Source organism: Lathyrus oleraceus, chromosome 2 (assembly GCF_024323335.1).
Source record: "Lathyrus oleraceus cultivar Zhongwan6 chromosome 2, CAAS_Psat_ZW6_1.0, whole genome shotgun sequence".
Classification (NCBI taxonomy): domain Eukaryota; kingdom Viridiplantae; phylum Streptophyta; class Magnoliopsida; order Fabales; family Fabaceae; genus Lathyrus; species Lathyrus oleraceus.
The window spans coordinates 317,448,621-317,462,015 of record NC_066580.1 but is presented as its reverse complement, the minus strand read 5'-3'; positions in this window follow the sequence as shown (position 1 = coordinate 317,462,015).

Below are 13,395 nucleotides of genomic sequence, written 5' to 3'. Positions count from 1 at the left end.
AGTTAGATGAAGCTGAATGGATTCGGACAAGGTTCAATGAGTTGAGTCTTATCGAAGAGAAGCGAATGGCAGCCATTTGTCATGGGCAGTTGTATCAGAGTCGGATGAAGAGAGCTTTTGATCAGAAGGTGCGTCCTCGTTGTTTCCAAGTCGGAGATTTAGTGTTGAAAAGGATCCTTCCTCCTCAGACAGATCACAGGGGCAAGTGGACTCCTAACTATGATGGACCGTATATTGTCACCAAGGTTTTTGATGGTGGGGCTTTAATGCTTGCAACTATGGATGGTGAAAACTTCACTTCCCCTGTGAACTCAGACGCAGTTAAAAAATACTTCGCATAAAATAGACCCGCTGGACAGTAAAAAAGAGTAGTCCAGGCAAAAATGGGCGTCCCGACGAACCAAGAAAATGAAAGGGTTCGGGCAAAAATTAGGGACAAAAATAAAAAAAGATTGTACACCCGGTAAGTTGAAAACCTGAAAAGGCAACTTAGGCAAAAATGGGTATCCCGGTGGATCGAAAACCCGAAAAGGGCGATCCAGGCAAAAGTTAGGGATTAAGCGAATGACTGCGTTCTGAGTAGTTCTGAATCTCATCTCGTGCCAATGACTGGAAATTTTTGAAGGATAAGAAACAGTCCAATCACTCTTTCAGAAAGCTGATCATCTGGAGGATCTTGAAGACGGGCAAGTCATAGCAGAATTGGAACCCAATAGAAATCCATTTCACATTGCCATTAGATTAATTTCTATTTTTATCTATTGTGCGATTACCTCTTTCCAGGGATTGCTTCTTAATGTAAATGCCTATTCAGAGGCCATTCAATCAATAAAATCATGTTATTCAGTATATCTCTGTTTTCATTTTTATTTTACTGTTTTGTTTGCAAAAATGACGTCCGAATTTTTGATAAACATTGCATCATGACACATAAGGGCTTTACAGGTACATGCTTAATAAACATTTAAAATTGCTGTAAATTTTAAGTGCTTTGGATTGTCTATTCAGAACAGATACCCTCGGGGCATTTCCTTAAAATTCCCTGCAGATGATCGTGAATATCTTCCTCAGTGAAGTCACCAACAGACAAATTCGGTGTCTTATCCCTGCAGAGCTGATCAGAGCGTTGGATTCTTCAATCCCCAGCAGGTTCTCACCACTGTACTTCCCCAAGCATTTGTTTCAGAATATACACTCCTCAGTAGAGTTGACAGTGCCAGACTATATATCCCCAACGGAGTTGACAGTGCCAGACTTTATCTTCCCAGCAGAAGTGGCTGCTCCTTAGAGTTCGATGCCAGATCGATAATCCCAATGCCAGATCCATGGTTTCTTTCCTTGAAGCAGAACCTCGGAACCGTATCAGCGTTTGCTCCCCCTGCTGAGTCATCTCTCGCAAATCGTGGTTGCCAGAACCATTGTAGCTTTCCTCAGCAGCAGGCTTCCAATGCCATTCTTTCCCCGATCAGAGTCTCGGTATGGTCAGAACACCGCATGGCTAGTCATCTCCCCACAGAGTTCTTTGCGCTGTGCATCTCCAACAACCTTGCCAGAGCCCAGAGGATGGTAATCATTTCCCCCGCAGATCCCCTTGCCTCGGCTTGGCGTTCTACCCAGCATTTCGCATCCCTGCATGTAGAATCATATTGCATTGCATCCTTCCAAATCGCGTAGCATTTCCATTTTCATGGAGCATTACGCCATTGAAAAATTCAAACATACGCATGTAAGCATAAAACATTCTCGGTATCCCAAGTGATAAGCTAGAAGTTGTTTCCAGTACTCAGACTGAAGATTGTTCATGACTTACCTTTGTTATCCCCAGCAAGTGTCATTGGCCCATGCGCCGCCTCTATTATCATTCCCTATTTCTGCCAATGCTGACAGGTGTAACACCTCAAAATTTGCCCTCTTCTCCTGGGACTAGTATTATCATATTGCATATCATTTTTAGGTCATTAGGCATTGCATATTTCATTTCATGTGATTACATTGTGCAAGCCATTCTCCCAAGTCTTGATCAGAAGATAAGGAAGTCAGAGTGCAAGCCTAGGGTTTATTGACTGATCATTGGCCATCTGAGGATTGGGCAGTGAATTAGGGTTTCATGATTCTCAAAGGATATTGGTCTTCATCTTGATTACAATGATACATCATCATCATGGTTTGTCATCATCAGAAGATTGATCAGATTCCTTGAGATTAGGGTTTTGACCACTGGTCAACCCTAATCAGTTGCATTGGGCCAATCAGGGCATGATCAGAAGATGGGGTTTATGATGGATATGGGGGTTCATTATATGATTATTTTGTGCTTATGGAAGCTAGGGTTTCACTCTTGAGCAATTTCAGTTGAAGATTGGAGCTCAGATTGATCTATGCATTGCCAGATTCATCTATCATATGAAAAGTCAACTGTGGTCAACTGTACATGTTTTGATGGATTTGGAGGTGGAAATGAGTTGGATACACTTCATTCATGTTGGAACAAGTGTTATATGACATCTCAAAGCTTAAGAATGAAGAAAATCAAGTCAGGACAAAAATTGCCAAAAATAGAAAGTGACTTGTAATAGAAGTTTCCAAAAATGGAAAGTTTTTGACCTCAAAGCCACGTGTCCAAGGAAGCTTCAAATAAAAAATTGTTCAACATGAAAGTTGTAGATCTTGTTCTCACCTTTCCAAAAAGTCCAAGAACTTGAAAATCCCATGTATGGTTGGAAAGTTATGGCTCAGTGAAATTCAAAAATGACCCATAATCAGGAGGCCATAATTTCCACATGGTTTGTCCAAATTGCAAGTTCTTTATATGCACAAACTCCATTTGACATGTACTTTCATGGTGCATAATTGGGTTTTCTCAAAAGTGGCCAATGCAAAAAGTCAAATTTCAATTGGACAGTTAAAATGAACCAAGGGCAAAATTGTCCAACTTGTGAAATAATTGGAATTTTTGGATGGGGATTTTTGCTACACCTCACAAATGGTATTTAAAAGTTGTTGGAATCATCATTTCATGCCTAAGGTTTGTGGTTTGGAATTTGACTTGAAAAATGAAATTGCAAAATTGGACAAAGTGGCATTACATGGTGAATTTCAAAAATACACATCCAATGAAAGTGAGGCAAGTGGCAACAGCTCACACATGGCATTTGGAAGTTGTGTGAGCTGTCAAAGAGGTGGCAATGAGCTGGCTTATGAAATTCCATTTTTGCCCTCACTTGAAAATTAACATTTTCACTAACAAATGCAATTTGGTTAATTAGCATGGTTAATCATGGTTTAAGCACACATATATATTTCTAATCACACAATAATCATAACAGAATCATCATTCACCAAAGAATCAGATCAAAAGCTCTCCAAATTCTCAAAATTCTCTCAAGAACACTTCATACCAAAATTCATCAAACTTCCTCAGTTCTTGATCATTTGGAAAAGCGCTTGTGGATTCGAGTTTCATACATCATCTACTTCATCTGTTTGTGAAGATTCACCTCAAATTCACCACCATTCACGACTGTTCAAGCAAGGTCCTTCCATGGTGAAATCGAATTTCTCCTTCTAGAAGCCATTGCCATTGATCCTGAGTGTTCCAGGCTACTTCTTGAAGCTTGTTCTTCGACTGTTTCGCGTCGCAACACCTTGAAAGCTCCGATTCCAACACTGCAATCTCAAGGTACTCAAAATTCGAGTCTCACGATTTTGCCAATTGTCATATGCGTTGTGTAGGTCATTTGTCATAGGTTAACATGTAGCAATTGGTTTGAAAAATGATTGAGCGAGTTGAGAGAAATCGCGACTCGAAGCTTTGAACGTGAAACTTTATTCGATCGATCCGTGAGATGTGTTAGGAATTAGGTGGAATTAGTTACATAGTTGAGATGTACATGGTGAGACGATTCCAACGGATATCAGTTTGTGAGATTTGGTTGTGAAATGAGCAAAGTCGAAGCTGCCGTTGATGAACACGGTAATGCCGCTCGAAGAAGAAGATGAATTGTTGAATTATGTTTACTGTTTGATCCGTTTTTTCATTTAAATTTTTAAAACAACCTGTTTACCGCGCCACTGTTTCGTTAACTACAAGATCCATTGGAAATTCAATTAATTAATTTAATTCCAAATAATTATCAAAAATTCATAATCACTTTATATTAATTCTAAAAAATTCCTAAAAAATCATACAAATGTTAGAAAATTCATAAAAAAATTGATAAAAAATCAGAAAAATGTGAGGATTTTTGTGTTGACTTTGTTTTTGACTCTAGAATTTTTTTGACCTATTGGTTGAAGTTGTGCATGGTGGAAATTATGTTTGACTTAGGTTTGTTTCACATGTGCTACATTTTGATACCTTTGGCCAATTCCATTGTGAAATCCTCATAGTATAAAAGAAATTCTTGAAAATTTTTGTGATGATTGTGGACTGATTGATGCTTATTTACATGTAAATTGCATGAATTTTTTGATACCTGATCATTGAGTTATGAATTTTGGAACTTAGGTGTGACAATTTGTGTCACACCTCATTATGCCAACTTGCTGGATTTATTTGAGTGACCTATACTTGTTGGATTAATGTGAAATTTTGCATGGAGGTTCATTAACATGTTAAGATGCTATGTGAATTTTTGTGGAATTTTATGTGGCATCAGTTCCCCAGTGTTGAAGTGGGACGTCTGGATAGACCGACTTATGTGTTTGCTGTTGATGTAGCGTCCGATGATGAGAAGCCGTGGTATTACGATATCAAGCGCTATCTAGAGACTCAAGAATATCCTGAGGGAGCATTGAAAAAGGATCGAAAGACTCTGCGGAGGTTGGCCATGGTGTTCTACCTGAATAAGGATGGGGTTTTGTACAAGAGAAATTTTGATTGGGTCTTGCTCAGATGTGTTGATGAGGCAGAAGCAAGCCAATTAATGAAAGAGGTTCACGAGGGATCGTTCGGTACCCATGCCAGTGGGAATGCAATGGTGAAGAAGCTGCTGAGAGCAGGTTATTATTGGATGACAATGGAGGCCCAATGTTTGAATTTCGTGCGGAAGTGTCATAAATGCCAGATTTATGCTGATAAGGTGCACGTACCTCCGAATCCTTTGAGCTTAATGTCGTCTCCATGGCCGTTTGCTATGTGGGGCATTGATATGATCGGAAAGATAGAGCCTACAGCTTCGAATGGGCACAGATTCATATTGGTGGCTATTGATTACTTCACCAAGTGGGTAGAAGCAGCCTCTTATACGAATGTGACGAAGCAGGTTGTAGCCAAATTTCTCAAGAGAGACATCATTTGCAGATATGGGGTTCCCGAGAGAATCATTACTGATAATGGTTCTAATTTGAATAATAAGATGATGGCAGAGCTGTGCCGGGAATTCAAAATCGAGCATCACAATTCTTCTCCCTATCGTCCGAAGATGAATGGGGCGGTTGAGGCAGCTAACAAGAATATAAAGAAGATTGTGCAGAAAATGGTGGTAACCTACAAAGATTGGCATGAGATGTTGCCGTTCGCATTGCATCGGTATCGAACGTCGGTGCGTACATCTACTGGGGCAACTCCTTTCTCATTGGTATATGGGATGGAGGCTGTGTTACCCGTTGAGGTTCAGATTCCCTCTTTGAGAGTCCTGATGGACGTGAAGTTGCAAGAGGCTGAATGGGTAAGGACCCGGTATGAAGAGTTGAGCCTGATTGAAGAAAAGAGGCTGGCAGCCATCTGTCATGGGCAGTTATACCAGCAAAGGATGAAGCGTGCTTTTGACAGAAAGGTGCGACCTCGGGTATATCACGTGGGTGATATGGTGCTGAAAAGGATCCTTCCTCCTCAAAACGATCGTAGGGGCAAATGGACACCGAATTATGAAGGTCCATTCGTGGTCAAGAAGGTTTTCTCTGGTGGAGCCTTGTTGTTGACGACCATGGATAGCGAGGATTTTCCATCCCCTGTGAATGCGGACGCAGTTAAAAAATACTTCGTATAAGAGACCCGCTGGACGAGAAGAATAAAATAGTCCAGGCAAAAATGGGCATCCCGGCGAACCAAAAACAGAAAGAAAGGTTCGGGCAAAAATTAGGGATATAGAAGAAAATTGTACACCCGGCAAGTCGAGAACCTGAAAAGGCGACTTGGGCAAAAATGGGTATCCCGGTGGACTGAAAACCCGAAAGGGCGGTCCAGGCAAAAGAGGGATTGAAACGAACAACTGCGTCTAGCATGATCGTTTGCGCTTTGGTTAAAGCATCATGGATAATACCCGGTAGGGATCAATCAGAAACGTCTTGTTCAGAAGGCAGAAAGCATGGAGAGTCTGAGGACATATGGGGTGTAACCGAGTTGGAACTCGATGAGATCACGGGTTTCACATTGCCATTAGGATAGATTTTTCCTTTTGTGCGCAATTACCTCTTTTCAGGAATTGCTTCCTTTGTATTGCTCAATTTGAGCCACACTTTTCCAATCAATAAAATGCATATTCAGTCAAATAATTTTGTTTTTGTTTTTCATTACCGCTTTGATTGCAAAAACATCTGATTATTTTGATAAAGAATCTTTGCATTTTAAGACATACAGGTCCCTTCCAATGCATGTTTATAGGATTGAAAGCTTGAAATCTTATTTGGAAGGTTGAGGGACCCAAGTGTTGAAATCTTGACACGCCTGGGGCACGGTTTTATCTGACGGTCTGTTTTGCAGGAACTGTTAGATATTTTCACTCACTGGCAGGTGGTGATGCGGAAGCTTTGTAACAAATCCCCAGAGAGTTTGCTCAGGAACGGATGTATGTAAGAATGACGAAGGCGTTGAGACGTACGACGATCCTTGGTGGTAATCAAGAAGACTCTTCAAAATCAGAAGATTTGAGAGTATGTAATTCTCCGCAGAGTCCGATCAGGGACGAGTGCATGAAGAAAGGACGGAGAGACGACGGGACGTCCGACGACCTTTGAAATTAACCAAGAAGACTCTTCAAAGTCGGAAAATTGAAATTTCTGTATAATCCCAGGAGTACGTTCTCGTCGAGCGCGGAGCGATTTGGAATATAAGATGATGGAGCAGAAAAGGTCCAGACGAGTCTGGAGTTCTCAAAAGTGGAAAGCTGATATGAGTATTGGAGGTAGATACCGTGGTTCGATGAGTCGACGGGTGTTCTGTGCCAATTATTCTTATTTCCCAGCTAAGTCCCCAAGCAGAATCGTAGGAGTAGTTCCCCAGCAGATTCAAGGTTTATGGACGTCTCCAGCCGAGTCAGGATAGTTATCCCGGCCGGTTTACAACGGTGTTTCCTCAGCAGCCAGGTCTGAAGGTTGTTATTCCCCGAGTGGAGTGGGTTTCAATGAAATATATCTCCAGCAGTGTTCATCCTGCCAGTGGATTGGACGAGTTTCCGCAGCAGACGGATTTTTGCATCCCCAGCGGAGTAGTATTCATTTCCCCTAGCAGGGTCAGGATGGTTATCCCCAGCGGGTTTCAGATCGAATGCTTCCCCAGTCGTCAGTCCTGGAGGTTGCTGTTCCCCAGCGGAGTATCCGTGGGTATTTCCCCAGTGAAGGTATCTGTGAGGGTTTCCCGAAGCAGAATCAGGATTGATGTCCCCGGCAAGTCGAGATTGGTGTATCCCCACAGAATGTTGGTGGTGCTTATCCCCAGCAGTTTCTCGAGCAGATTGGGTGCAAAGGAGGTTCTTCCCCAGCAAGGGTTGTCTTGTTCCCCAGTAGCAGTGATTCTCCAGCATGGTGGAAATCGGAGCGTTGACGAGTTCCTCAGCGGAGTGTCTCGTATTCCCCAGAAGAGTCCCTTGAGGGGGATATTTCTTTTTATGCATTCATCATGAAAAAATAACATGGCATATTGCATAGAAAAATAAATGATCGCGTAGCATTTCCATGTTTATGGAGCATTACGCAGAAAAAATCAATCATGCATCATATTACAGGCATAAGCTAGTCTCAAGCTGTGGTTACCGTTTGGGAGGTGATGTTGCGTCAAAGTTTCCGTCAAGCGAAGATGGGAATGATAATCCAAAATTTTCCGGTGTTCAGGCCGAAGTGGTTTTCAAACCAATTTTCCGGTATTCAGACCGACGTGGCATTCAGGCCCAATTTCCGATTCTCAGATCGAAGAAGTTTCCGACGATCAGGTCGAAGCACTTATGGTTTTCAGACCAATTTTCCGGTATTCAGACCGAAGTGGCGTTCAGGCCCAATTTCCGATTTTCAGATCGAAGAGGCTTCCGACATGTAGATCGATGCAGCTTGTGGCATTCAGGCCAAGTTTCCGGTATTCAGACCGAGGCGGTGTCCAGACCGAAGTGGCGTTCAGGCCCAATTTCCGATTTTCAGATCGAAGAGGCTTCCGACATGTAGATCGATGCAGCTTGTGGCATTCAGGCCAAGTTTCCGGTATTCAGACCGAGGCGGTGTCCAGACCGAAGTGGCGTTCAGGCCCAATTTCCGATTCTCAGATCGAAGAAGTTTCCGGTATTCAGACCGATGTGGTATTCAGGCCAATTTTCCGGTATTCAGACCGAGGCGGTATTCAGACCGAAGTGGTGTTCAGACCAATTTTCCGGTATTCAGACCGAAATGGCGATCAGGCCGATGTTCCGGTAAATCAGACCGAAGTGGTTCTCAGACTAAGAAGAAGCAAAGAAATTTCGGGGTTCAAGAAAAGCATAAAAAAAAAAAAGAAGAGATGATAATCCCGAGTGGATGTGTGGTGATCAGGCCATGGTTGTCCCTGTGTTACCATTTATTTTGGTATCCGGGTCGACGTTTCTTTCGAGTTGGTTTCTTCGCCGATGCTGACAGGCGTTGTTAATTATTTTCCCATCAGAGTGCAAATTGTTCGTCTGTTCTTGGTATTTAATCACTCTTCATCCTGATCATCCGAAAGCCGAGGCTATTTCGTATCGACAGGTTCACAGTGGATTGAATAGGGGCAGCTGTAACACCTCAAAATTTGCCCTCTTCTCCTGGGACTAGTATTATCATATTGCATATCATTTTTAGGTCATTAGGCATTGCATATTGCATTTCATGTGATTACATTGTGCAAGCCATTCTCCCAAGTCTTGATCAGAAGATAAGGAAGTCAGAGTGCAAGCCTAGGGTTTATTGACTGATCATTGGCCATCTGAGGATTGGGCAGTGAATTAGGGTTTCATGATTCTCAAAGGATATTGGTCTTCATCTTGATTACAATGATACATCATCATCATGGTTTGTCATCATCAGAAGATTGATCAGATTCCTTGAGATTAGGGTTTTGACCACTGGTCAACCCTAATCAGTTGCATTGGGCCAATCAGGGCATGATCAGAAGATGGGGTTTATGATGGATATGGGGGTTCATTATATGATTATTTTGTGCTTATGGAAGCTAGGGTTTCACTCTTGAGCAATTTCAGTTGAAGATTGGAGCTCAGATTGATCTATGCATTGCCAGATTCATCTATCAGATGAAAAGTCAACAGTGGTCAACTGTACATGTTTTGATGGATTTGGAGGTGGAAATGAGTTGGATACACTTCATTCATGTTGGAACAAGTGTTATATGACATCTCAAAGCTTAAGAATGAAGAAAATCAAGTCAGGACAAAAATTGCCAAAAATAGAAAGTGACTTGTAATAGAAGTTTCCAAAAATGGAAAGTTTTTGACCTCAAAGCCACGTGTCTAAGGAAGCTTGAAATGAAAAATTGTTCAACATGAAAGTTGTAGATCTTGTTCTCACCTTTCCAAAAAGTCCAAGAACTTGAAAATCCCATGTATGGTTGGAAAGTTATGGCTCAGTGAAATTCAAAAATGACCCATAATCAGGAGGCCATAATTTCCACATGGTTTGTCCAAATTGCAAGTTCTTTATATGCACAAACTCCATTTGACATGTACTTTCATGGTGCATAATTGGATTTTCTCAAAAGTGGCCAATGCAAAAAGTCAAATTTCAACTGGACAGTTAAAATGAACCAAGGGCAAAATTGTCCAACTTGTGAAATAATTGGAATTTTTGGATGGGGATTTTTGCTACACCTCACAAATGGTATTTAAAAGTTGTTGGAATCATCATTTCATGCCTAAGGTTTGTGGTTTGGAATTTGACTTGAAAAATGAAATTGCAAAATTGGACAAAGTGGCATTACATGGTGAATTTCAAAAATACACATCCAATGAGAGTGAGGCAAGTGGCAACAGCTCACACATGGCATTTGGAAGTTGTGTGAGCTGTCAAAGAGGTGGCAATGAGCTGGCTTATGAAATTCCATTTTTGCCCTCACTTGAAAATTAACATTTTCACTAACAAATGCAATTTGGTTAATTAGCATGGTTAATCATGGTTTAAGCACACATATATATTTCTAATCACACAATAATCATAACAGAATCATCATTCACCAAAGAATCAGATCAAAAACTCTCCAAATTCTCCAAATTCTCTCAAGAACACTTCATACCAAAATTCATCAAACTTCCTCAGTTCTTGATCATTTGGAAAAGCGCTTGTGGATTCGAGTTTCATACATCATCTACTTCATCTGTTTGTGAAGATTCACCTCAAATTCACCACCATTCACGACTGTTCAAGCAAGGTCCTTCCATGGTGAAATCGAATTTCTCCTTCTAGAAGCCATTGCCATTGATCCTGAGTGTTCCAGGCTACTTCTTGAAGCTTGTTCTTCGACTGTTTCGCGTCGCAACACCTTGAAAGCTCCGATTCCAACACTGCAATCTCAAGGTACTCAAAATTCGAGTCTCACGATTTTGCCAATTGTCATATGCGTTGTGTAGGTCATTTGTCATAGGTTAACATGTAGCAATTGGTTTGAAAAATGATTGAGCGAGTTGAGAGAAATCGCGACTCGAAGCTTTGAACGTGAAACTTTATTCGATCGATCCGTGAGATGTGTTAGGAATTAGGTGGAATTAGTTACATAGTTGAGATGTACATGGTGAGACGATTCCAACGGATATCAGTTTGTGAGATTTGGTTGTGAAATGAGCAAAGTCGAAGCTGCCGTTGATGAACACGGTAATGCCGCTCGAAGAAGAAGATGAATTGTTGAATTATGTTTACTGTTTGATCCGTTTTTTCATTTAAATTTTTAAAACAACCTGTTTACCGCGCCACTGTTTCGTTAACTACAAGATCCATTGGAAATTCAATTAATTAATTTAATTCCAAATAATTATCAAAAATTCATAATCACTTTATATTAATTCTAAAAAATTCCTAAAAAATCATACAAATGTTAGAAAATTCATAAAAAATTGATAAAAAATCAGAAAAATGTGAGGATTTTTGTGTTGACTTTGTTTTTGACTCTAGAATTTTTTTGACCTATTGGTTGAAGTTGTGCATGGTGGAAATTATGTTTGACTTAGGTTTGTTTCACATGTGCTACATTTTGATACCTTTGGCCAATTCCATTGTGAAATCCTCATAGTATAAAAGAAATTCTTGAAAATTTTTGTGATGATTGTGGACTGATTGATGCTTATTTACATGTAAATTGCATGAATTTTTGATACCTGATCATTGAGTTATGAATTTTGGAACTTAGGTGTGACAATTTGTGTCACACCTCATTATGCCAACTTGCTGGATTTATTTGAGTGACCTATACTTGTTGGATTAATGTGAAATTTTGCATGGAGGTTCATTAACATGTTAAGATGCTATGTGAATTTTTGTGGAATTTTATGTGGCATTTTCAATTTGATTGCTATTTTTCATCTCTGTTGGTCAAATGTGCAAGCTCATGTGACATATGTTGGTAGATCTTTTGTGAAATGCTCATATGGTATTGAATGATCATGAAATTTGGTAGGAATGTTATAGACACATTGTATGACATCCCTGTTTTGGTCTCATCCATTTCTTTATTGTCTTCATGGATTTATGAATTTTTGAAGTGGCTGCATGTGTTGATGTTGTGATTTGGAGCATATAATTGTGTCTGTTTGTGTTGATTTTTATTGACATGGTTCCCTTGGTCCAATTAAGCTCAAATTTGGTATGCTAGACCTTGAATAGTCCCTGTTTAGGTGTAAATTATTTGAGAATTTTTGGAAGTGTTTTGATGTGGATTTGAATGCAATAGTTCTGTTTGCATGTTTGATGCTTCATTTGAGCTAGTTTGCCTTGTTTTGTGCATAACATGAACATGATGAATGATAGGGACATGGGATTAATTGTGTTGGCTTTTGTTTGACATTAATTTGACTTTGGTTAGAGATACCTTTCTGTTTAGGAATTTTTCTTGCTTTTGGACCCTAGGCTTGGCCTAGTGGTCTAGTTGCTAATATTTGCTTGATTTTTCAGGATGAATAGCATAAGGCTCATGGAGAATGATCCAAGTCGATTGAAATGATGTTGTTTGGTGTTTGTACACTAACATAACATTGTTTTGTAGGTTGTGAAGCTTGGGCTTGAGCTCATAGCTTGCCTTTGTGTGCCTTGGCTTGCATAGTTTGACTGATTAACTTGTTGTTTTCTGATTGGTTGTCTGAGTTATTAACTGGTTAGCTTTTGTACAGGTACCTTTAGTCGCTCTAGTTCTTTTAAGAACTTGCTTGGTAGCCGCTGCTCGGTTGTGTAAACCGCTTGAGGTAGGTCCTCCTGACTTCATGTAGTCTGGGAGACCCGGCTGTTACCGGGCCGGGCAAATGTCTGAAGTCCTCGTTAAGAGGCAATGATTGTGGTTGTTTATTTTTTGTGCCAAGCAGGTGAAAGTCCTTTAAATAAGGCAATTGGTGGAAGGTAGGGATATGCAATCTATCCCCCACTATTCTGTGAGTCTTCTCCTTGCTCCCATTACATGGTTGTAGCATTGAGATCACAAGCCCAAGATCTTGTGCAGTGCACATTGTGTCAGAGTCTCTGAGTATAGAAGGGTTCCCCCATTCTGGACCCATGCTCATTTGTCAGAAGCTCTCCCTGGTCAGGGATAAGAGCTGTGAGGTCTGATCCTCACTTCACCTTTCATCTGCTTCACCTTAGCCTCGTAATGGCAAGGTTAAGAGCAAACACAGCCCGTACAGACGACTTGCTGAGGCAGTCAAACCTATTGTGTGAGCCCCTTGTTTGGTTATAGTGCGTGCTATGTGGATATCTGAGATGCTTGTTCTCATTTGATGTATGCGTGAATTATTTTGTATGCTTGTGTGCTTGCTTCTTTCCTGGATAGGAGTAGTTTGCTTATGCAAGTAGGATAGAAAACTGAACTTAGGGTAAACGATGCATGACAATACTAGGCTCGAGTCCAGCTCCCTAGTAGTGTGTCCTTCCCTGGTTTCTGGTTAGCAATTCAGTCCCTTTCAGGGGAACTACATCGCCCTGATCCTCGTTCCAGACGAGGTATGTAGGCAGGTGGTCGTGCGAGACCAC